This window comes from Sapajus apella, unplaced genomic scaffold (genome assembly GCF_009761245.1).
Source record: "Sapajus apella isolate SASKATOON/1434 unplaced genomic scaffold, GSC_monkey_1.0 scaffold28, whole genome shotgun sequence".
In the NCBI taxonomy this organism is placed as follows: domain Eukaryota; kingdom Metazoa; phylum Chordata; class Mammalia; order Primates; family Cebidae; genus Sapajus; species Sapajus apella.
The window spans coordinates 23,035,801-23,049,388 of record NW_022436968.1 but is presented as its reverse complement, the minus strand read 5'-3'; positions in this window follow the sequence as shown (position 1 = coordinate 23,049,388).

Here is a 13,588-nt window from a genome sequence, read left to right as displayed (position 1 = left end):
TAAATTTTCCTTCTTATACTGCCCTTATTTGGTTTTGGTATTAAGGCTATACTAGCTTCATTAATTAGTTAAGTTGTGTTCTCAATCTGTTTATTCTCTAGAAGAGTTTAAGACTGAAAATTTCTGTTCCTTGAAAGCTTGTCTGTTTGTGATTTTCATTCAATTCCCCTCCTCCCCTCTCCCCAGTCTTCCTTTTCTTCATTTCTTCCTCTCCCTGTCCCTCTCTCTTTGTTCCTTCCTGCTATATTCACTGTCTTTTTCCTTTCCTATACCATCAGTAAGACCACCTTTGAATTAAAAGCATTACAAAATTGCCCTGAAGCCCAGGTATCAGGATTTTTATTTTAATCAATGTTTTTAACATTCCCAAATATAAGATTTTTGTGTGTGTTTGATGTAACCAATTAGTACTGCCTAGAGGTGAAAAAAGAAATCTTGCAGCAGTTTGAAATATTACTGATTGCTAAATGAGAATTTCAATGATCTGTTCGTAATCACCTATTTTGAAATATTTTTGAAATGAATTCAGTCCCATTCACGACGTGGTAATTCCAGATTTCTCTGCCTTGTAACACTCAAAAATGAAGGGAAACAATTCAAGGATGTAAAGAATACATCAAAATTTAATGGGAACAAGAGTCTTTTCACAGATAAGCTATGCTGATTTTCTAGGTTTTTCTATAAACCTTCAATTCTATGCTTTATGTTTCGTAGATATTCTCCCCTCTTCTTTCAAATAACGCAAGTGCAATTTTCTTGATGGGGCATTATTTCTGGGTGGTAAAGATTACTTTAAGATTCTCTGTAAGAAAAACCTGGGATGTTCCCCCCTTTACTTAGTTGAAATGTAAATATTTTAAAACCTTCTGTATCAATATGATTTCTTTTCTCCTAGTGATTTAGTGGCTAAATACCAAATGCTCTTTATGAAATGCAAATCACGTATTCAAAATACAATTAAATTATAGCATACATAGTTTTCAAGTGATTATAGTCACATAATGTGTGTAATTTGGATTTCATTTGGTAAAACATCTATAAATGTATGGCTGCTACATTCAAATCAAGAAATAGTTCTTTTTGGAAATATGATATCCTATAGCAAAAATACCATTTTTAGATAAGATGTAAAGTAAATAGGGTAGGTCTTTTGAAAGAATACCAATTAAGTCTTCCTCTTCGGGAATTCTGTGGGGGTCCTGCCAGTTAATTAGGTCATTTCACAATGAGAACAGATACCAATCTCGGAGTCTGGATTAATTCTATGGCCATGAATACTGCTTGTTAAGATTACTAGCATCCATTTCTTTATCACTTCTTTTGAGCAGTACCCCCTCACAAAAAAAAAAAAAAAAAAGAATCAAAATTCCAAAAGAAAGATTTCTGTGTTTTAACTGAGTGTACTATTTCTTAGTTTTAACTCAGAAATAGTTAACCAGAAATAGGTTTAACCAGAAATCCCATTAAACTCAATCTTTTGTGGACACTGATGAATTACCCAGATACCTGTCAGGAAGAAGGACTTTGTGTTAGTTTCCTGGGCTGCCACAAAAATTACCATGAACTGAGTGGCCTCAAAGAACATGGGCTTATTTTTTTATACCCATGGAGGCCACAAGTGTGAAAGCGATGTGTAGGCAGGGCCGAGCTCTCTCTGAAGGCTTTAGAGGAGAATCCTCTATGTTTCTTCCAGCTTCTCATGGCCCCAGACATGTCTTGGCTTGTGGCTGCATTACTCCAGTCTTTGCCTCTGTCTTAACATGGCCTTCTCCTCTGCTTCTCTGGGTTGTCTCCTCTTCTATCTCTTATAGGCCACTTGTCATTGGATTTAGGGAACCTCCCCTCCCCCCCACCAGGTAATCCAGGATGATCTCATCTCAGGATTCTTATTTACATCTGCAAAGATCCTTTTTCCAAATGAGGTCACATTCACAGGTTTTGGGGGTTATGATGGGGATATATCTTTTGGGAGGTACCATTCAACCCATTGCAGACTTATTCCCTGGACTCCTGGGATAGCTGCCAGAAGGAAGTTCTCAGCTATTAGCCTTCTTCAGGGATTGCCTCAGCTGTGAGAAGCTGCCTTGTCCAAGGTCAGATTTCCTTCTACCTAGAGCTCATAGCCAACTGATCAAAACGGGTACAAAGGCCAGCTTAGAGCTATACTTCAGAACTCCTCCAGTTCCAGAGCTCCCACTATGGTGAGCTGAGGCCTTCATTAGGACCATACCAGCCCTCAACTTCTCCTTGGCCTTCGTCCTCCCCTTCCTCCTCTCCCTCGTCCTCCTGGTCAGTGTCTTCTGACAGCTTTGCAGGGAACCCAGCCTGAAGCACTTAGATGAAAATCATTCATTCATTCTTTCACTCCTTTATTCATTCACCATTCATTTTAATTCAATAAACATTTATTGAGCACCTACTCTGTGCCACGTGCTTTCTTTCACAAGTATGGCACAGTGATCATATTTGAATCTTTGGTAAATCAGGATTTTCCAGTGCCTCAAACTAACGATCCCAAGCCTCATTTGTTACTTGTAGATACTAAAGGTTTATGAGAGGAACTCACAATTTATCCTAGAAGTCATCTTTTGTTTCGAATAAGTCCGAACCTAACATAAGCTTTTTCTGCAGTGATGTGCAGTTTTCCCCCAATAAAGGTACCTACAAAATGCATCAGTTGAGTGGTCTGATCTATCAGGATTTGCCTAGCTTCTGGATTTTCTATATTGTTTAAGGTCTATCTCTTAACCTTATTAAAATGGATAAGCGGAGAAGAAATAAGTGGAGAGACTTTCAGTGTTAGAAGCACCACAGGATTTCAAAAGGTTAAGGCACTGCCAGAACCAAGGAATTATCCAGCCAGCCCAAACTCCTTGTACTAAAAGTGGGAAAACTGGGAGTTCATCCCATCGCTGCCTTCATCATGTAGTGTGTGGGGATTTTATCTAATTGTTGTATATGTGGGCCTGGGACTGTCTCTCCATTTTGTTTGTAAACTCCTTTCAGGCAAGATCTGAATCTCATATTTTTCTGCCCTGCTCAGTGTGTAGAAAAACAAGAAGTAAGGTTTTGAATAAATAATTGATCGATTGAGCCCTCTTCATCTAGCAAAACTACTTCAATCATGTAAGTAGTTAAAGGTCTTAATTTTTTATATGCAGACCTCCAGAGGAAATCTAATAATGTCCCTCATCACTTGAATCCTAGGCTTCACAATAATCACTGTCAAGGAGTTCCTCCTAAAAAATAACCCAGCTTTACAGAATAGCCCCAAAATGTCATAAATATGCACATAATTTGTACTATCCCTTTTCTTTGTAAGTAGTTTGAAGATAATAAAACACGTTGGAAATAAAATCGGTGCTTTTAGAAATTTGAAATGTTTAAATAGCTACTTAGCTATTATTTTTACTCTACCTCATTCCATAAAGGATCCAAGGTCACTTACAATAAAACACATATTTCAATATTTTAAAAAATAAAGATGATGTGAGAAAGCTGAAGTAGAAAACAAGATAAAGTGCAGGGTAATGTTAATATCCAAGGCTCGTAAATTGCCAGTGGGAGGCCTGAAATTTGGCTCTGAGCATTCCAATTAATTAATAATAACTGCTTTTCTAGAAGGCAGTAGAGTGGTCCAAGTTTCTTAGTCATCAGAGTCTACTTCACCTGAAATGATAAGTCTAAGTCAATCACAGTAATCCTACCTCTTGTTAGTAAGCGGTTTAAGAATCTGTATATGACTGAATTCTGATAAAGCAGACACAGGAGAAAGACTGGGGTGGGGAGGAGAGATTTCCAGGAAAAGTCTCCTCATCCTTAAATGAGAGACAAGAACGATTCAGTTCCTTTCTTCCTCTGGATGGTGTTGTGTTTGGATATCATGCTTAGAACTGATGAGCTGTCTTGCTATCAGCCTGAGAAGGAAGCCAAGACATAGAAGAGGGCAGAGCCAACAGAATCCCTGCCAAGAGAAACTGGTACCCTGACAAGGTGCCCTAGGAGCTACATGTCCTCTGCACCTCTGTGTGTTATGACATTTTCTTTTTTTTTTTTTGAGACGGAGTTTCACTCATGTTACCCAGGCTGGAGTGCAATGGCGCGATCTCGGCTCACCGCGACCTCCACCTCCTGGGTTCAAGCAATTCTCCTGCCTCAGCCTCCTGAGTAGCTGGGATTACAGGCACGCACCACCATGCCCAGCTAATTTTTTGTAGTTTTAGTAGAGACGGGGTTTCACCATGTTGACCAGGATGGTCTCGATCTCTTGACCTCGTGATCCACCCGCCTCGGCCTCCCAAAGTGCTGGGATTACAGGCTTGAGCCACCGCGCCCGGCCGACATTTTCTTTAAGACAATTTGAGTTGAGATTTTCTGTTACTTGCAGCCAAATGCATCCAAAATTATGTAAAAGCAGCATTTAAGAACAAGAGTTTGAAATAGACCTGGTTCTGCCATGTAACTTGTTCTATGTAAACTTGAGAAAGAATTGAAATCTTTAAACATGAGTTCTTTTGTCCACAGTCAGGGTAGATAATGGCTATGATACAGGGTTGATATAAATATGTAATAGAGAAAAAAGCATGTAAAATGTTTAGCATACCTGATGCATAGTAAGTGCTTGATAAAGAGATGATTTTAACACTGAGGAGAAACACAGATAATTAATACACAATTGTCTGGCTCTTTGAAATGGCAATGAAGCTTTCCGAGGCTGTAATTCAGGCTCTTGTCCTGTTTTTAGTGAACATGGAAGACAACTGACCACTTCTTGCTATAAAATAAGCCATTACATGTTGAAAGGTCATTATAAGGGATCTTATTTCTTAATCTTAATGTCTAAAACCAAAATTATGAACTAGTTGGCCTTTGCTCAATTAACTTATGGTCCGACTGACGGGATGCAGTAGTGTGACAAGGGTAGGTATCCAAGGTTCGTAATAGCATCTCCATTAAGTGTCCAAACAAGCAATAACCAGGATGGTTCTTTACTGTGTCAGCTCTCCTTGGGAGATTCAGTCTCCTTGTTTCAGCAGATGTGCTCTGATTTGGGTCTGGTGGTTGCTACCACTGCCAGCAGACTTTGGCATCAAGATTCCTTTCCTCTTGAGATCTGGCAGAACCAAATTTTTAGAGTCAGTCCCCAAAGAGACTATGGCAATCATGGTTCAGTTCATTCAACAAACCAGTGATGATTTCTCACTAGACTCTCTCCAGCCAGTCAATGATCTCCCAGCATTAGGCCCTGACTAATCAGCTGGAACAGTATCTCAGTGTAATGCTGCATGGTTAAGCTGGCTGTCAGACCACCCTGCACTGCATTAGCAGCAAGGGTGAGGTAGAGACAGTGAGGAAGGGAGGATGCAGGGGCTGAAAAGAAAGTGTAGCTGTTTATAGACCTGTTTGGTTTTTTTTATTATATACTTTAAGTTCTGGGGTACATGTGCAGAATGTGCAGGTTTGTTACATAGGTATACACGTGCCATGGTGGTTTGCTGCACCCATCAACCAGTCATCTACATTAGGTATTTCTCCTAATGCTATCCCTTGCCTAGTCCTCCACCCCCTGACAGGCCCCACTGTGTGATGTTCCCCTCCCTGTGTCCATGTGTTCTCATTGTTCAACTCCCACTTATGAGTGAGAACACGCAGTGTGTGATTTTCTGTTCTTGTGTTAGTTTGCTGAGAATGATGATTTCCAGCTTCATCCATGTCCTTGCAAATGACATGAACTCATCTGTTTTATGGCTGCATAGTATTCCATGGCATATATGTGCCACATTTTCTTAATCCAGTCTATCATTGATGGGCATATGGGTTCGTTCCAAGTCTTTGCTATTGTGAACAGTGCCACAATAAACACACACGTGCATGTGTATTTATAGCAGAATGATTTATAATCCTTTGGGTATATACCCAGTAACGGGATTGCTGGGTCAAATGGTATTTCTAATTCTAGATCCTTGAGGAATCGCCACACTGTCTTCCACAATGGTTGAACTAATTTACATTCCCACCAACAGTATAAAATTGTTCCTATTTCTCCACATCCTCTCCAGCATCTGTTGTTTCCTGACTTTTTAATGATGGCCATTCTAACTGGCAAATCAATGTGGTTTTGTTTTGCATGTCTCTAATGACCAGTGATGATGAGCTTTTTTTCATATGTTTGTTGGCTGCAAAAATGTCTTCTTTTGAGAAGTGTCTATTCATATCCTTTGCCCACTTTTTGATGGGGTTGTTTGTTTTTCTTGTAAATTTAAGTTCTTTGTAGATTCTGGATTTTAGCCTTTTGTCAGATGGAGAGATTGCAAAAATTTTCTCCCATTCTGTAGGTTGCCTGTTCACTCTGATGATAGTTTCTTTTGCTGTGCAAAAGCTGTTTATTTAATTAGATCCCATTTGCTTATTTTGGCTTTTGTTGCCATTGCTTTTGGTGTTTTAGTCATGAAGTCTTTGCCCATGCCTATGTCCTGAATGGTATTGCCTAGGTTTTCTTCTAGGGTTTTTGATGGCTTTAGATTATAGACCTGTTTTTTACCTTTCTCCAAGAAGCAGTAAAAAATGGCTAATTTAATTATGTTTCTTGGGGCCTGGCACGGCAGCTCATGCCTGTAACCCCAGCACTTTGCGAGGCCAAGGCACTTGGATCACTTGAGTCCAGGAGTTCAAGATCAACCTGATCAACATGGTGAAACCCCATTGTTATTAAAAATACAAAAATTATCCACCTATAGTCCTAGCTACTTGGGAGGCTGAGGCAGGAGTATGGCTTGAGTCCAGGGGGCAAAGGTTGCAATGAGTTGAGATTGGGCCACTGCATTCTAGCCTGGGCAACAGAGTGAGATTTTGTCTCAAAAAAAAAAAGAAAAATCTTCCTGGGGACAAGAATTGTGTCTTCCTCAGTATCACTCGTTGACTAAAAGTGTTGCTCATACAGTAGTCCCCTCTTACCTGAGGTCCCACTTTTTGCAGTTTTGGTTATCTGCAGTCAACTTTGGTCCAAAAATATTAATTGGAAAATTCCAGAAATAAACATTTCATAAGTTTTAAATTGTGAACCATTCTGTGTAGCATAATAAAACCACATGCTGTATCACTTGGTCCTGCCTGGAACATGAATCATTCCTTCGTCCAGCAAATCCACACTGTAGATACCACCCACACACTAGTCACTTAGTAGCTGTCTCAGCTATCATCTTATGTCATCATAACAAGGGTGAGTACAGTACAAAAAGGTATTTTGAGAGAGAGAAATCACATTCACATAACATATTACAGTATATTATGTGATATTATAGTATATTACAGTATATAATATATATTATTATATACTGTAATATATTACAGTATATTGTTAATTTTTTTCTATAGTTATAGAAACTATAGTTATAGTTTTTATTAGTTGTTACTGTTAATCTTCTACTGTGCCTAATTTATCAGTTAAACTTTATCATAGGTATGTATGTACATATAAGAAAAAACACAGTACAGTGTATATAGGATTAGGACTCAGTACTATCTGCAGTTTTAGGCATCCACTGGGGGGTCTCAGAACATGTCCCCAAGGGGAAAAGGAGGACTCCTGTAGTTAGTTGTTGGTGGTCTTGTACATTTTATTTTTATTTATTTATTTAGAGATGGAATCTTGTTGTCACCCAGGCTGAAGCACAGTGGCGCAATCTCAGCTCACTGCAACCTCTGCCTCCTGGGTTCAAGCAATTCTTGTGCCTCAGCCTCCCAAGTAGCTGGGATTATAGGTGTGCACTGCCACGCCTGGCTTATTTTTGTATTTTTAGTAGACACGGGGTTTCACTATGTTGGCCTGGCTGGTCTCCAACTCCTGATCTCAGGTGATCTGCCCACCTGGACCTCCCAAAGTTCTGGGATTACAGGCATGAGCCACCGCGCCCAACATCTTGTACATTTTAAAACAAAATTTAAATGTCAATATCTGTCTTAAATGGTTTTGTGTTGCTATAACAAAATACCAAGGATTGGATAATTTATAAAGAAAAATTTATTTCTCACAGTTCTGGAGGCTAAGAAGTTCAATGTCAAGGTGCTAGCATCTGGCAAGGTCCTTTTTGCTGTGTCATCCTATGATGAAAGACGCAGAACCAGAGAACTCAAGAGAGCAAGAAGAGACTAAACTCATTTTTATAACAAGCCCACTCTCAATAACCAACCCACTCCTGAGATAACAACATTACCCCATGTGTGAGGGCACTGCCCTTGTAACCTTTCGCCTCGCCCCCTCCCCTCCCCTCTTCTCTCCCCTCTTCTCTCCTCTCTTTATTTTGGACAGAATCTTGCTGTTACCCAGGATGGAGTGAAGTAATTTTTGTATTTTTAGTACAGATGGGATTTTACCATGTTTGCCAGGCTGGTCTTGAATTCCTGACCTCAGGTGATCCGCCCACCTCAGCCTCCCAAAGTGCTGGGATTACAGGCATGAGCCACTGCTCCCTGCCCCTAATTTCTTCTATTAGACCCTACCTCCCATCACTGTTTCAGTGGGGATTATGTTTCTAACGCATGATCTTTGGGGTACACATTTGAGCCACAGCAATATCATTAACAATATATTTTTTTAAATGAGAGACAAAACAGGGTAATTTACTTTTTTTGTTTGTTGGTTTTTGTTAGTGTCTTGCTCTGTCACCCAGGCTGGAGTGCAGTGGTGCCACCTTAGCTCACTGCCACCTCTGTCTCCCGGGTTCAAGCAATTCTCCTGCCTCAGCCTCCCGAATAGCTGGGATTACAGGTGTGTGCCACCACGGCTGCCTATTTTTTGTATTTTTAGTAGAGACGGGGTTTCATCATATTGGTTAGGCTGGTCTCAAACTCCTGACCTCAGAAGATCCATCCACCTCAGCCCCCTAAAGTGCTGGGATTACAGGTATGAGCCACCACACTCGGCCATAACAGGGTAATTCACTTTTAAAAAAATTGAATAATAATATCTTCTTTTTTGTTTTGTTGCTATTGTTTAATACTGTTAATTTGGGGGGGTAGGGAAGAGAGAAAGAGACAGCGTCTCTTCTCCCAATCCCTCACCAATACCACCAAAAAATTAAAGGGGCACGTGGGTGCCTACAGACTAAAGTCATAGCACTAAACCCTAGAGAATGTTCCCATAACCATGTTGATGTTGAGTACAGAGCAAGTGGCCAACCCAGCAGTCACCCACTTTTGCATGGACCATGCTACCATGGCAAGGAGGATCAGCAGTGCTAACCACAATTAACTGAAGAACAGAGGCCCTTCTCCAATTTTATAATCCCAAGAGAAGGGAGGGGTTTGGAAAATTACTAAAATTGGATTCCCTCAATTTTTAGAGATTAGTGACAGAGCCAGATTTAATTCTACTTAGAATAATACGCTGTATGACATTTCTGGCACTATGGAACAGTTTATTCCTGTTGTATTTGTAATTTTTTAAAAATTATGCAAATCAAAAATACAGAAGGAAAATAAAAATAAAATCACGTATAACCCACCCCTCAGGGATCACCACTCAATATTTTGGCGACTAATTTTCCTGAACACACACACACACAAACACACATACACATACATATATTCATATACATAGGATCATTCTCTGTAAACGCTTGTGTAAACTGGATTTTTTTTTTACATGGTGTAACATTGCATGCATATTTGCATATCAACAAATACATTTCTGCAATTATATTTTTGCAACATCATTTCTAAATGCTATATCATACTCTATTATATGGAAACTATATGTTCCATATTATAAGTAATGTGCACAACCAAATCATTAGCGTGAGATTCTGAGGCTTTTCTAAGTTTTTGTTGTTATAATTAAAAGCACAATGATAATTGTAGCAAAGTTCCTTTAAACCTTCTCATTAAACTCATAATTTCCTTTTTTTTTTTTTTTTTTTTTTTTTTGAGATGGAGTTTCGCTCTTGTTACCCAGGCTGGAGTGCAATGGCGCGATCTCGGCTCACCGCAACCTCCGCCTCCTGGGTTCAAGCAATTCTCCTGCCTCAGCCTCCTGAGTAGCTAGGACTACAAGCGTGCGCCACCATGCCCAGCTAATTTTTGTATTTTTAGTAGAGACGAGGTTTCACCATGTTGACCAGGATGGTCTCGATCTCTTGACCTCGTGATCCACCCGCCTCGGCCTCCCAAAGTGCTGGGATTACAAGCGTGAGCCACCGCGCCCGGCCTAACTCATAATTTCCTTAGTGTAATTTCTGAAACATGGACTTGCTGGTTAAAAGTATTTCTAAAAAAGGCATACAGAGTGGTATAATGGACACTAGAGACTCAGGAGGTGGGTGCATAGGAGGGGGTGAGGGATGAAAAAACTACATATTGGATACAATGTACACTATTCAGGTGACAGTACACTAAAAGCTCAGCTTCACCATTATGCAATTTGTTCATGTAACCGAAAATCACTTGTATCCCCAAAGCTACTGAAATAAAAATATATATATATATAATATATATATATATAATTTAAAAAATAAATAATTGAAATACAAAGTATTTGTACAACATTATTTTAAATATATATTGATAATTGCAATAGGTCCATTTAAATATTTGTATAATGTTTTCTACTTGTGTAGAAAATTCGTTTGGCCTTTTAAATAATTATACCAAAATTTTCAGTTTATTTCTGTATACCTAACAGCATCATAACAAGGTCATTACATTATGAGGGTAGTGAACTTACCATTCTGAAATTGTAATAGGTTTTATTTTTACTCAAAGTTAAAATTCTTCCATTACTTACTAGCTTCATGCTTGCTTGAATTACTTCCACATTTGGAATACCAATACTTGGGTTTTATAGCCCAATCTTTTGGTCTCTTAATATAGGTAAATCTCTTGTAGTTCTATTCATCTTTTGATTAACTTGATCATATTGCACAGAACAGTAAGCTGCCACTATTTAAGTGAATTCAAAGAAGGCAATGCTAGGCCTTTTTGATTTGCAAATTTACTTGAAAAGCCATGTCCATATAGCAGTTAAATGCTCAGTCTTTTGATATTAGCACAGCATGAAAAGCAAGAATTTTTATATTTTGGTGGCATACATTTACTTTTAAAACATGCATACATATATATATATATATGCATTTCCTACCTTGATATGCTTTATTGCTTATAGACATGAAATAAATAATTTAACTACCAAGCGAAATACTTGAAAATGTGTTTTGTTATTGCTTCTTAACTGTATAAAAGACCATAGTTATTAATAGATGCTTCCTTTACTGCTATCTCAACCTTAGCAAACAAGAGTACAATTTAGCACTTTTCCTTGATACTTAACTGTCCAAAGGCCAAGAAAATGTTGATGGTTAGGCAAGGGAGAGATTATTTCTACTTTACATTGTAGCCTATGTTTACAGCATAAACTACTTCACTCACACGAAACTGAGAAAAATGTAGAAAAATATTACCATTTGAGAGACAACTGTTATGATATGCATGAGTTTCCCTAAGTAAATCTAATGCAAATAAACAAGATGCATTAAAAGATAATATACTAATTCAAACTACTTGAAGCACTATGGACATGAGATTCGGCAGGTCATTTTTATAGGAAAATCTGATATTTAGAAACATAACAGATTGCACAGTGGTATTATGACTTTAATCATCTGAATGAAGTGATGAGCTAATTCTAATGACTCACTACTACACTTTCAACACCTTTAGGGATCAATTTCACCAAAAGTGAACCAAGTCAGTACCACATGGTCTGCTCTCAAGCAGTGACCTCTCTGATTCAAATGCAAAATGCTATTGCAGATGAAATTCACTGGTACAAAATGTTCAATAGAAAGATTACATTTCCAGTGGGGCAGAAAGATATTTGCCAGCATCTCATTAAGGCTTCGATACAAAGTCCTGGATTTCAATCAGCATTGAGATAGAATGACAATAATCCAGTAGCGAGAATGTAGCTAGGCCTTTGTTTCCGTAAGCATTATGCATTTTTCCCATCTACAATAAAATCTTGAAAAAATTTCCAGGAGAATAGATATGGAAAGAAATAACCTTGTAGTCATTTTAATGTCAGCCACAGAACGTGGTCTGTGAAGGCTCTGAGTCCTGATAACTTTGCCTCTCACTCAGGGAAGAGAAGGTGACATAATTTACATTTAGCCCAACACGTGAAAAAGGCTGAAATTCTCTGCACCGTAAATGTGGCATCAATTCTTCCACCTCTGTAGCCCCACCTCCCATCATTAATATAGTCCAGCCATTTTATCACCAGCATTTTATCCTTTTCCCCTAGAAGTAATTTACTGACTTAATGGAAATGTGAGAGATTTGCTTTAACAGATTTTATGAATTTAAGCAAAAGGTCCTGCTGAACATTTCTGTCTGGAGAGAGGTTATTCTTTGGCCGGGAAGCATTTGTAATAGTTCAGTAATCAAAAAAGATTTGCCTTGGACTTGCTAATTTTCTCAGTCTCTTAAGTAACAAGAGGGTCTAAACTCTGCCTCTCAATTTAAAGTGAGCCCCATAAAATCTTCCAGCTTAGCAAGAAATCTAAGAATCCACAGTGTGAGCTTTTAACCCCATTTCAATTTGTGCAAGTGTAATATTATTGCGAACTGATTTCTACTAGAGGGTAGTTGTGGCTTTTCATGGAATTTAGTTCTTTATCTGAGAGGTGGCATGGTAGTGGAACACACAGAAGAGGACAAAGTACTGCGGAAATAGTTTGTTTTTTTCTGAAGGATTAGAATCTGGGAACATTGCAAAGTTGTAAGAAAGCCTCTTTCCTATGAAACTTTTGGTTAAATGCTGCCAAGTAAAAATTGGCAAAATCTGGATTGGATTTTGATTAGTGTGGAAAATTCAACTGTACTCATCTTAATTGTCGTGGTTGCACCTGAAAAGGATAAAATTAGGCAGAATTGTGTCACTGTATCCACAGCTGTGTCCCCACTATCTAGAACAGTGCCAGGCACTAGGATGCTCAATAAATACTGTCTGAATGAATGAACAGCAATAGAACAGACTCATTGTCATTGTTTAGTCATGGAAAGAAACAGTTGCTTTGCCTCGGGTTGTATCAATAGCCAGCCATTATTTGACTGGAATTTGGGGGCTGGTTGCTTCAGCTCCTTCGGCATCCAGACACCTTTTTCTGGAATCAGCTAAACCAACTGGGCAACTTCATGGGAAAATGTATAATGAGTAATGGGGCCTCATAACCCAGAAAACAAATAGAAGAAAAATAACCTGTGAATTTATCATCTTGCCCCAAACCTTGGCACATTAAAAGAAATCTACAGGCCAGGCGCGGTGGCTTACGCCTATAATCCCAGCTCTTTGGGAGGCTGAGGTGGGTGGATCACGAGGTCAAGAGATCAAGACCATCCTGGTCAACATGGTGAAACCCCGTCTCTACTAAAAATACAAAAATTAGCTGGGCATGGTGGCGCGCACCTGTAGTCCCAGCTACTCGGGAGGCTGAGGCAGGAGAATTGCCTGAACCCAGGAGGCGGAGATTGCGGTGAGCCGAGATCGTGCCATTGCACTCCAGCCTGGGTAACAAGAGCAAAACTCCATCTCAAA